The 13,059-nt window shown below is 43.4% G+C and overlaps 1 protein-coding gene across 28 annotated transcripts in view; it reads right to left on the bottom strand.

Annotated features, from left to right (window-relative positions):
- LOC123755665 (zinc finger protein 271) overlaps positions 1 to 13,059 on the bottom strand; it is a 187,338-nt gene that overhangs the window by 130,322 nt on the left and 43,957 nt on the right. For 10 of the 28 annotated variants that reach the window (XR_011222978.1, XR_011222980.1, XR_011222979.1 and 7 more), the window contains exon 2: positions 11,450 to 11,578. The exons of the other annotated variants lie outside the window; for them this stretch is intronic. The gene's annotated coding sequence lies outside the window, so the exon portion shown is untranslated. The remainder of the gene's footprint in view (positions 1 to 11,449; positions 11,579 to 13,059) is intronic. 28 annotated transcript variants of the gene reach the window in all.

Genomic DNA, 13,059 nt, shown 5'->3' with positions numbered 1-13,059 from the left:
CATTTGTCCGCAATCCCTTTTTCAAAATTTCTTTCTGCCTCTCTCCTCACTGCCGTGTAGTTGTTTCTCGCATCTTTGTATCGCTGGTATGTTTGGGGGTTCGGCCTCTTCCTGTATTGATTCCATTTTTGTGTCTTTCGGTCTCTAGCCCTCTCGCAATTTCTATTGAACCAATCCTGTTTCCTAGTTCTGCATCTCTGTTTTGGTATAAATTTTTTTGTGCCTTTATCATATATTTCACAAAACTTGCCATACATCTCATTCACTTCCTTGCCTAGCATCAAGTCTGTCCAATTATACTCACTAAAAAAATTTCTAAGGTCACCATAATGTCCTCTCCTGAAGTCTGGTTTTTCAACTGCTTCAACCTCCTTATTTTCTTCCAGCTTATAACGCATTGCATACTTTATTCCCAAAAAGACATGGTCACTTTTACCCAAGGGAGGAAGGTACTGAATGTCAAATATCTCTTCCTCCTTCCTGGTAAATATCAAATCTAGCATGGAGGGAACGTCCCCTTCCCTCATCCTCGTAGCTTGTTTAACATGTTGATACAAGAATGTTTCCAGGATGAGGTCTACAAATTTACAGGTCCAAAAATCTTCTGTTTTAGCTTCATATGCTTCCCAGTCTATGGATTTCAAGTTGAAGTCACCGACTATCAACAGTCGTGATCTATCGTTATCCGCTCTCGCTATAATCTCTCTCATTATTGTTATAAGACCTTCACGTTTACTATCTAGCTCCTCCTTTGACCATGTGCTGCTTGGCGGTGGACTATATGCATTTATCATCATTAGTTTATCATCCTCATAGCAGTATCTTCCTCCATCTGTGCTGACAAAAGCTGTTTATCCTCTTGAAATTCCTTACCTAACCTATTGTAGTCATTTATGTTTAAATTTACTTTAACTTCTTCCAAAGCTATTTTTAAGAGTCTATTTTCTTCTTCCATGGCTTTGCAATTTGTTTCCAATTGAATCTTATCCTTGTGCAAGTCTTTCACTACACCCTCAAGACATACAACTTTGCTATTTAAATGGTCATTACTTTCTTTCAATTTACTAATTATTTCTACATGAGAGGTCACAATAGTATCTAATTTTACCACCTTGTTGTATAGACTGGTTATCTCAAAGCTTTCTTCACTGAATCCAGCAAAATCAAGCTCTGTTTTGTATTTCCTCTTGCCGGCAGCCATCTTGAATGTTGTTCTCTGCACTGGAAACACTAGGGGTAACTTTTTCTCATCCACTATTTCACTTCCCGTGGCACATTCCTGTTATCTCACCTATTTTTCAAAAGCACTATATCTTTATGTTCTCTGGGACACCACTCACTATCATCATCCTGTACTACAATACTTAGGATTTTTGAAATATGCTGGAGCTCCTCTTGTCTGCCTCTTGGGAAAGAATTTGGGATAGAACAGTGCACAAGACAACTTGGAAAACGAGCCAAGGTAGTACCGAGCCCAGTGGCTCCGCCAGTGTCACACGATATGAGGTGACAGTTTTTGGCATGAGGTGCCGATCAAAAAAAAGCCAGGATAGATCACCACATATTCAGTAACTTAAGGAAACTGATGAAGAGGAAGGAAGTAGTAAAAGAAGCACCATGAAATCTCATACTGTCGCCTCAAATAAGACTGTAGGTGGGACACCACCAACGAAGCCACCTAATTGCCACAGAGATGGGGATAAAGATGCATCACAAATACTAGACACCAAGAGCGGAGGAGAAAGTCACAGGTTGCAAGTTATTGAATTTGCGAAAGAACAAGGTAACCGGTCTGCAGAGAAACATTTTGAGCCACCAACAAAGTTCTCTGTTAATGTCCTCTCTAATGTTGTTGGGGATGCCAGAATTTCTCCATCCATTGCTGATCTCTTCGAGTTGCTGTTGAAGATTGCTAATGGCTTCATTATTTTAACTGGAATTGTCGCCTTATTAAATCAAACCTATATCTATAGGTTATAGTTTCCTTTCTTATTGCTTGATCAAGTGGGTTAATGTTTGTATACCTAACCACTGCACTGCCCAAAGTGCCTTTGGGGGCTCTCAGAGTTGTGCTATTTTCTTTATTTAGGCTATATTTTAATGTCTTTTAATGTTTTCATTACTCTTTGTGATTTTAAATGGAAATATTGTAGTAGTTGAGTTTGGAAACATTAACATTAACTTTACCTAAATATTTATAAAAACAAATTATAAAAATATGTCCTTGACAATTGCACTAAGAAGTTTTTTGTCAAAAACAGGTGCACAGTGCAGCGGTTAAGCAGCAGGCATATTGTTTAAGCTCGCTTATCCGGACTATATGGGAAGGATCCCCATCTGGATAAGCCCAATATCCGGAGAAGCCTGACATCCAGTGACAAACTCTCCCTACCCCATACCTCTATGCAACAACACACTACCTTTGCCCCCCCCCCTCCACCCTCCCAACCCTAGTCATCACCCAATCCTCCCTCCCTCTCCCACCCCTAGCGGCCTAAGTAACATACTACTAACTACTAGCATACTAACATACGTGACGGCCTACTTGGGGCCTGCCCCAAGTGGACCCTTCCAGGCCTGGTCAAGCTAAACAGGCCATGTGTTCCCAACCCTCGTGTTATTGTTCTCTGAATTTATCCTTTACCTGCAATTTGTTGTTTATGAATTTATAAAATAGGCCTGGTTCTGTTTTACATTTGTCCACTATCCGTTTGTCAAAATTTCTTTCTGCCTCCTTCCTCACTGTCGTGTAGTTGTTTCTCACATCTTTGTATTGCTGGTATGTTTGGGGGTTTGGCCTCTTCCTATATTGATTCCATTTTTGTGACTTTTGGTCTCTGGCGCTCTCGCAATTTATATTGAATTGTTTCCTAGTTCTGTATCCCTGCCTTGGTATAAATTTTTTGTTTCTGTATCATATACTTAACAAAACATGACATACATCCCATTTACTTTATTACCTAACAGCAAATCTTTCCAGTCAAATTCCTTAAAAAAAATTCAAAGTTCCCCATAATGTCCTCTCCTGAAATCAGGTTTTCAACTGCTTCAACCTCCTTATTTACTTCCAGATTTTAACGCATTGCATACTTTATTCCCCCAAATTTGTTCCCCCACTTCCCCCTTCAGAGCAGGAAAGATTGCTGAAATAGAGGGAATACAGAGAACATATACGGCACGCATAGATAAGATAAAGCACCTAAATTATTGGGATCGTCTCAAAGCTCTCCAAATGTACTCACTAGAAAGGAGACGAGAGAGATACCAAATAATATACACATGGAAAATACTGGAGGGACAGGTCCCAAATCTGCACAGTAAAATAACAACGTACAGTGCTTCCTCAGACTAACGAACCCCGCTCTATCGAACTCCCGGAAGAGCAGAACAAATTGAATTCGGTACCAAATGTTCAGTGGAACATACAAATGTTCGATTAAGTGAGGAATGTTCGTCCAAGCGGTCACCGAGGCCGAGCGTCAGAGCTGGCTGTCATCAACTATGATTCGCCAGAGTGTAAACAGTTATGTAGTGTTTTATTATCCCTACGCATTGTTTCTAGGGAGAAATGGTGATAAAAATGGTGATAAAATGGTGTCAGGGGGGCATTGGTGAGAGAGTTGTTGTCAGGAGGCAACACGTGCTCCCCCGCCCCCACCCTCCTTCCTCCACCTGACCACAGAGACCACTCACTCTCCTCTCGTCGTCAGATGCCAAGAGTCAATTTAATGATAATTATCGCATTATCTACACTGAAAATAGCCTTTTTATTAGAAAAATGTCATATTGGAGAAATAATAATGGTGAAAATTGTAATATATACAGTACATATTTTAAACAGTTTGAACACATTTCCTTTTCACAGAATTTTTAATACAATTGGGGTGTAGATAACAGCTGGCATTGTGTGGCCGGCCGGTCGCTCTGAGCCATTGGGGGAGTGGGTAGGAGGGGGGGGGTTTGTTTCCTGGCTCCCTCCCTCCCTCCTCTAACAGCCTACGTACTCTACTAATACCTATTTAGAATAAATTTTGAGGAGGCCAATAAAACAAGCACAGGTCGTGTGAACGTTAGGCCTTGGTGAGGTGGCTGGCATCATTTGTGGTGGTGTCAGGGGAGGCAGGTGGTGTCAGGGGAGGCAGGTGGTGTCAGGGGAGGCAGGTGGGGTCAGGGGAGGCAGGTGGTGGAAAGAGGCAGGTGGTGTCAGGGGAGGCAGGTGGGGTCAGGGGAGGCAGGCGGTGTCAGGGGAGGCAGGCGGGGTCAGGGGAGGCAGGTGGGGTCAGGGGAGGCAGGTGGGGTCAGGGGAGGCAGGTGGGGTCAGGGGAGGCAGGTGGGGTCAGGGGAGGCAGGTGGGATCAGGGTAGGCAAGTGGGGTCAGGGGAGGCAGGTGGGGTCAGGGGAGGCAGGTGGGGTCAGGGGAGGCAGGCGGTGTCAGGGGAGGCAGGTGGTGGAAAGAGGCAGGTGGGGTCAGTGGTGGAAGGTGTTGTCAGGGGAGGTGGAAGTGGAGAGAGAAGGGTGGTGACCATGCATGGCTGCCAAACCTCTCATTCATACTCTATTATAAATCTCAATCTTAGCTGTAAAATATTTATGCCAAAATATGTTAATTTTCGTGTATTAATATACATTATTAATCATTAACACGTTTTATTGTTTCCTGAAGAAAACAATAGCTGACTTGGCATTGTGGTGTGTATGGCCGGGTACCTGGGGGGTGGGGGGGGGGGGTCCTGGAGGTGTGAGAGGAGACCTGTCAACCCATCATTTTTTTTTGTCGGGCGAGTTGAGACGCTTCCAAGCCTGCTGCTTCAATACACGGTGTGGGTGGTGTGGTATGGTTTGGGTGGTGTGGTGTGGTTTGGGTGTGGGTGGGTTGGTGTGGGTGGTGTGGTTGGGTGTGGGTGATGTGGGTGGTGGTGTGGGGTGTGTGGGTGGTGGTGTGGGGAGTGTGGGTGGTGGGGGCGAATGGTGTTAGTGGTGTGGGGGATGGTGTGGGTGGTGTGGGTGGTGTGGGGGATGGTGTGGGTGGTGTGGGGGATGGTGTGGGTGGTGTGGAGGATGGTGTGGGTGGTGTGGGGGATGGTGTGGGTGGTGTGGGGGATGGTGTGGGTGGTGTGGGGGATGGTGTGGGTGGTGTGGGGGATGGTGTGGGTGGTGTGGGGGATGGTGTGGGTGGTGTGGGGGATGGTGTGGGTGGTGTGGGGGATGGTGTGGGTGGTGTGGGGGATGGTGTGGGGGATGGTATGGGTGGTGTGGGGGGTGGTGTGGGGGATGGTGTGGGTGGTGTGGAGGATGGTGTGGGGATGGTGTGGGTGGTGTGGGGGATGGTATGGGTGGTGTGGGGATGGTATGGGTGGTGTGGAGGATGGTGTGGGTGGTGTGGAGGATGGTGTGGGTGGTGTGGAGGATGATGTGGGTGGTGTGGAGGATGGTGTGGGTGATGTGGAGGATGGTGTGGGTGGTGTGAAGGATGGTGTGGGTGGTGTGGAGGATGGTGTGGAGGATGGTGTGGGTGGTGTGGAGGATGGTGTGGGTGGTGTGGAGGATGGTGTGGGTGGTGTGGAGGATGGTGTGGGTGGTGTGGAGGATGGTGTGGGTGGTGTGGAGGATGGTGTGGGTGGTGTGGAGGATGGTGTGAGTGGGGTGGGGGATGGTGATTCTCGCATCTCAGATTATTATTGACACCAAAAGAGCATGAAAGATATTATAATGAAGCACCACACAACAAAGAAACAAACTAATGTGTCCTGGCATATGTTTAAAAAAAAGAAAAAAAAAGAAGGTTGTTGGGGCCGGACGGATGGAACGAATTACGCACTGGAACGAATCGGCTTCGCCCCATACAGTTCGTTCAAGTGAGGACACACTGTACTGGAGTGAACGACATGGAAGAAAATGCAGAATAGAACCAGTGAAGAGCAGAGGTGCCATGGGCACAATCAGAGAACACTGTATGAACATCAGAGGTCCGCAGTTGTTCAACGTCCTACAGTACCAGCGAACATCAGAAATATTACAGGAACAACCGTGGACGTCTTTAAGAGGAAACTAGATTGTTTCCTTCAAGGAGTGCCGGACCAACTGGGCTGTGGTGGGTATGTGGGCCTGCAGGCCGCTCCAAGCAACAGCCTGGTGTACCAAACTCTCACAAGTCAAGTCTGGCCTCGGGCCGGGCTAGGGGAGTAGAACAACTCCCAGAACCCCATCAACCAGGTATCAACCAGGTATCAACCAAAAGACATGGCCACTTTTACCCAAGGGAGGAAGGTACTGAATGTCAAATATCTCTTCCTCTTTCCTAGTGAATATCAAATCCAGCATGGAGGGAACATTTCCTTCCCTCATCCTCGGTAGCTTGTTTAACGTGTTGTTACAAGAATCTCTCTAGGAAGGAGATTGGGCCTGTTCCATCATCACCTATTCTACCACTTCACATCTGCATATTCAAGAATCAAGAGCAACAACTATAGTGCTCTGAAGTCTAGACAGTACCGCCCTACCTACCCCCCACCTGTACCCATGACCCCGAAGCACCTGGCATTTTGGGAGTCACCTCACTCGCTAGTTAACGAGTGCAGTGCTCATTTCTACCTGCCGGCTTCCAATTATAGAAACACCAGCGCCACCTGGATGGTGACTGTCCTGTATATATAGAAGCCAGCCAGTACCTCCAGTCAGAATACTCCTCAGTGCTCCACCTGCTACATCTGCTCTCACACTACCCTGTGTGGTGGTAGGTTTAAGTAGCCTAGTACTCAGTATTTTCAGCACCATTTTATTTCTTGTTCTTTAACGTAAAGTTAACTTGTCTGTCTTTGATTGTTTTTTATATTTTGCACCTTGTAAGCATGCTAAGTCTTGTTATTCTTGTTATTTGTTAACACTTTCGCCCACAAATGACTTAGTATGGAGTCAAAATTTTAGTTAATATCCACTAATGACGAAGTATTGCATCAAAAATTAAAAAAATTTGGCCTGCTTTCGGCTTGGCTGCAGGAGGGGCATGCCGTGGTTTTGTACATTATATGCATATACTCCTGTAGGGAATTTCATTGCGAATACATTGATACCAAAATGAAAGACCTAGGACGAGAATTGAGGTAACAAAGTTGAAAAGAGTAAACACATTTATTGCTCTAGCTGAGGGCTCATGGGGGTAACTTGCTGTCACTTTCTGTTTGCTGTGGGTGGTACGCCGTGCTTTTGAAATTTATATATGCATATACTCCTATAGCGAATTCTATTGCAAACACAATGATACAAAAATGAAAGACCTAGGACGAGAATTGAGGTGACCAAAGTGAAAAGAGTGTACACATTTCATTGCTCTTTAGCGCTCCCAGGTAACGCGCTTTCACTTTCTCTGTTTTGTGCATGGTGGTACGCTGAGCTTTCAGACTTCATATGCATTTAATCGTGTAGGGAATTCTATTGCTAATACATTGATATCAAATTGGAAAACCTAGGACGAGAATTGAGATGACAAAGTTGAAAAGAGTATACACTTTTCAGTATTACCGCGCTCTCTAATGGAAGGCCCGACACGCCTCCCTGCTCTCTTCGGGTAACAGCGGCCTGCTTTCATCATGTCGGCAGGTGGAGCGCGCCACGATTTTTTACATTATATGCATACACAGTGGCACCTCGACTTACGATTGCCCCGACTTACGATAATTTCAACTTACGATGTAAATTTAATCGAAAAATGCGACTTGACATACGATGATGTCGTCGACTAACAATATTTGTTGGTACTCGTTTGGGTCGACCGAGCGCATGGTTCCCGGTCACGCAGGCCGATCTGCCTCAGTTTACTACAGCTGCCCGCTTAGTGACGATCACGCCTATAAGAAATTTCGTTTTTGTGGTGATTTTTTGCTTTTTGAACATAAAAGTAATTATTATATATCACGCCCTGGGTCCCAAGAAAGTCAGTGGTAAGGTTCAACATATGAAAACCCATGTAAGGATGACCATAGAGCAAAAACAAGAGATCATTCGTAAATATGAAGACGGTGTGCGGGTTGTTGAACTAGCTAGGCAGTACAACAAATCTCAGTCAATGATATCCACTACACTGGCTAAGAAAAAGGACATTATGAGTGCTAAAGTGGCAAAAAGCGTATCAATAATCACGAAACACAGAACACAAACACAGAACACAAACACTTGAGGATGTTGAACAGTTATTATTAATTTGGATACACAGCAAGGCGTTAGCGGGTGATACGAGTTTCAGAGGCCATCATTTGTGAAAAAGCCAGTTAATTGCATGAAGACCTTTTAAAGAAAACCCCTGGAATGAGTAATGTAAATGCGAAAGAATTTAAGGCGAGCAAGGGATGGTTTGAGAAATTTAGAAAAAGAAGTGGCATTCATAGTGTTCCGAGTGTTGTGTGTTGCGAGCTGGTGGAGAAACACAGTGAAGAACACCGAAGAACTTCACAAGGAACAGCAACAAGAAACAGCTGAGGAAATTTCTTCAGGGGAGGAGGAAACAGTACAGAATGTCCCTTCCTCATTAATTAAGAAAATGTGTGCAGCATGGGAAGAATTGCAAACATTTGCTGAAAGGACTCGCCCAAATCACGGTGCAGTAGGTCGTTGCCTTAACCTTTTTAATGACACTGTGATGCCTCACTACAGACAAAAATTAAAACACATGGAAAAACAAAAATCTCTGGAAAGGTTTTTAGTGAGACAAACAAGCAGTGAATCACAACCAGGTCCTAGTGGTATGCAGGCAAAACATAGGAGAGAGTGTACCCCAGAGAAGTCATCACTGTCTGATGTTATAATGGAAGGGGACTCCCCTACCAAACAATAACACCTCTCCTCCTCCCCCCTCCTCACCATCTTCCATATGCATCATGAGTCCTCCATAAAGGTAAGATAAACCTATGCACTGTATTGTAGTTAGAAAAAACATTGTATTCAGTATAAAATGTATTTGTAAGTTAATATTTTGGAGGGTGGGGAACGGATTAATTTAATTCCCTTTATTTCTTATGGGAAAAATTGCTTCGACTTACGATATTTTGACTTACGATCCGTCTCTGGGAACGGACAACCATCGTAAGTCGAGGCCCCACTGCACTCCTGTTGGGATTTCTATTGCGAACACATTGATACTAAAATGAAAGACCTAGGACAAAAATTGAGGTGACCAAAGTGAAAAGAGTGTACACATTTCATTGCTCTTTAGCGCTCCCAGGTAACACAATCTCACTTTCTCTGTTTGCTGCGGGTGGTAAGCCGGGCTTTTGGAGTTTATATACTTTTAGTCCTGTGGAGTATTCTATTGCAAACACATTGATACAAAATTGAAAAACCTAGGACGAGAATTAACCCTTGGGCCGCTACGGGTCATAATGGCTTCAACACCCACAGGCGCAACAACAAAAAATCTAAAAAATTCTTTTGTTGTATAAAAGTGTTCATTTGTGTACCCTGATCACGGAAAAAATAACAAAAAAATTGTAGGTGGCATATTTTGGCCACAATCGGGTGGGGAAGTGAGGCAAAAAAGAGGCATTGACAGAGCAGTCGCCAGACAAGGTCTGCTCCGCCCAAGCTGACAGGTGGCAGTTGCCACATAGATATTATTACCTAATTATTTCAATGTCTCTGATTTTTTCTTAGTTTTTTGCAGTAATATTATTCAGTAGTGTGAATTGTGATATATTTATATAATAAAATGTGTGAACCATCGCTGTACTCAAAATTATGGTGTGCATATTAGTGATTCAATTATTATGTTCATAAAACAATACAGTAAGCAAGTAGTTTTGCTGTTATTACACTATATACACACAGGTTATATATAAGTATCTGCATGTTTTGTTCACCATAACGAACCACTAAGTTGGTATTGTGAGTCAAAATGCAAGGAGTGGTGACTGCCACACACCAGCCAGCCACTCGCTGCTACTCCCTCCCTCAACAACACCTCACTCGCCCACATTCTCCTCCCACAATATTGTTTTGCATTTAATCGCTATACACAGACGATATATATTAGTATTTACATGTTTTGTTCATCATAACTGTACATCTAAGCTTGTATGGTGAGTAAAGGCAATAAGACATAGCTACTCACACAGTCAGCTGGTGGCAGTCGCCCTCAAGGCCAGACGCACTAATATTTCTCTTCCAACAATATTGTTTGTGGTGTTATTATGCTATATACACATATTATATATAAGTATCTACCTGTTTTATTCACCATACCCAAATAAGCTGGTATGGCGCCCAAAGACCATAGTGGCCACAAGTAAACAACATGATGTGTCATGAAGACGTCGCACCTGCCTCACCAAAATGGTGGCTCCCAACCGACTCCTATTGCTGTTATTACACTCTATGCACACATTATATATAAGTATCTACATTTGTGTTCACCATAGCGAACCACTAAGCTCGTATGGTGAGTGCAGTCAATAAAAGGTGGCCACACACCGTCAGAAGATGACACCACCACCCTCCCTCCCACAGCATTACTCCTCCCTCCATGGAGCATAGCGCTAAATATCACCAAAATCCTGTTATAATCAGAATCCTGGTCAGTTTTATCAGTCAGGGGTGTAACACTATCATCGCTAAATAATAGCATGAAAATATATATATTTTGAGATTTTTAGGCGATGTTGTGGTCACAAGCTGAACAGCAGTGCTGTGCGCTCAAGATGTGTGCGTCAGCCTTGGTGGCTCGCTTAATACTGAAGCTCTCACACCCAGGAATGTTGGCCACGATTTTTTTTCTAGGTGGCATCTGTCAACTATCGGTTGTGGCTGCACTATACTGTAGCTGCCCCTATCCCAAACAGGGCATTTAACACTTTCGCGCTTTAGATTAGAGATAGCTCGTCACCGTTTTTTCTTACGATTCCGCATAACAGACTACTTTTGTAGTACATCGAAAAAATATTTCTATAAATTCCATTTTCTAACCGAAATGGATGGGGATACTCTCAGATTTTTCTCCATGAAATAGTTTTCATGGAGTTTCATTCATGGAGTTTTCATAGAAATAGAAATCATGTTATAGTTTGGAAGGACAAGCGCCCCGTCTCTGTCATCACCAATATCCACAATGCCGACACTACTCAAGCACAGCGCAGGAAACGCATTCGTAAATGTGACAGGAGAACTGGAGTAGAAATTGTGAAAATGAACAAACCAAAGACCATAGTGGATTACAATAAGTTCATGAAAGGTGTTGATCATTTTGATCAAATGGTCAAATATTATGAGTTTGCAAGAAAAACCCACAAATGGACCAAGAAGATCACTTTCTATTTTCTGCAAATGGCCATGCACAATGCATACGCATTGTATAACCACTACTCAACAGATACAAAAAAACTAACACTATTAGAATTTCACGCAGTAGGAATAAAAGCCTTATTGGCGTGGAACAGCGAGGAATGGCCAACAACAACAAGCATACCACATGTTCCCGACATAGATGTCAGCGCAGCTCCTCCTGCTGACGCGGCAGTTTCAACACCCAGCCCATCTGGTGCGAGGTGTCCTCTGTTCACCTCAACACCTCAAGCCCACTCATCAACCACAAATTCTGAAATGGACATTGAGGACATAGAACCACTTGATGTTTCTGATTTCATAGAAGATTCTACTACAAGTTTGGTGGTTCCTGTAGAAGACAATATTCCTCCAGTGCATCCAAGAAATAGAAGAATTATAGATTCAGAACAATGTCTCAACTACAAGTTGACGCATGAACTCGTACACTTGGCTAAAAAAAGAAGATGCCGTGTTTGTTTCAAGTCTGGCAAAAGGAGGGACGTGATATATGGATGTAAAACTTGTGATGTGGCACTGTGCGCTGCGCCTTGCTACACAAGGTACCACCGAAGAAAGATATTTTGGGTGGAGAAAAAATAACCACCGGCAACAGCTTCACTCCACCTAAGAAACATCAGATGAGCAACTTCAGGATCAGAAGCCTGAAGATGGTGGAGTGAAGAAAAAATGCTCAACTGTTGATCTTCAATCAACATAAACAGGGTAAGTACACCTATTTGGAATTTTTTATCATCTATAAGAAGTTATATTATATACGTTTTGTAGAGAATTTATTTGCGAATTTTTTGGTACCAGAATGAATATTATATCACATAAACTTCTATGAGTAAAAAAAAAAAAACACAAAGTATGTTTGGGGGTGTGGCGGGTGTGGCTCTGGGTGTGGCGGGAGTGTGGCAGTGGGTTCCCTTTAGCCGTTGATACATCCAACACGTGGGAAATATTTGTATGTGTTATGTATATGTCTGTGTAGGGAATTTTACTGCGATCACTGTCATACAAATTATAAAATGCTTCAACAAGTATAAACATGACAAACATCAAACGAACGAAAACAATGCGTTCGTTTCTGCCGCGAACGCATACTGAGCGACGTGGTTCTATATTTGGCGCTTCTCTTACACATGCTTTGTACAATTGTTATACATTTCATCTTATAGAAAATTTTATTGCGAACACATTGGTATAAAAAAAGAAATACGTACATAGAAAAGTAGGGTCAGGAAACGTATAAATGTATAAACTTTCCAAGCATGATTTCCCCCCTGTGTTTTCGCCAGTGCGCTCGCGGCTAACTACTCTCCACTTCACACACTCTTGCGGGTGGGCAATTACCTATATTAAACATTCATATGCATATGTCCGTGTAGAGAATTTTATTGCGATTCCAATGATACCAAAATTAGCGATGTAGGACAACTGTAGGCTTCGCAACCATTAAGAGAGTGGAAACATTTTGTTGCTGTTTGGCGCTCTCAGCGAGTGATCTGCATAGTTTTTTATTTGGTGTTGATACTCCTTATGCTTGGGCGGCATTTTATAGGTATGCTCTTATAGACAATTTCATTGCGAACACAGTGATACCAAATTTAAATACGTGCGCCTTCAATTATTGTCAGGACAGTCAAAAGAGTGTACACTTTTTCGCTCTTACCGCGTAGGCGCGCGAAGTGCCAAAAGCATCTGGGGTATTGTTTTTTTTTGAGCGCCGAGAGCACGAAAGTGTTAAAT

This window comes from Procambarus clarkii, chromosome 55, assembly GCF_040958095.1.
Source record: "Procambarus clarkii isolate CNS0578487 chromosome 55, FALCON_Pclarkii_2.0, whole genome shotgun sequence".
Lineage (NCBI taxonomy): Eukaryota > Metazoa > Arthropoda > Malacostraca > Decapoda > Cambaridae > Procambarus > Procambarus clarkii.
The sequence above is the reverse complement of the archived record's forward strand: the minus strand, read 5'-3'. Positions and strand labels throughout refer to the sequence as shown.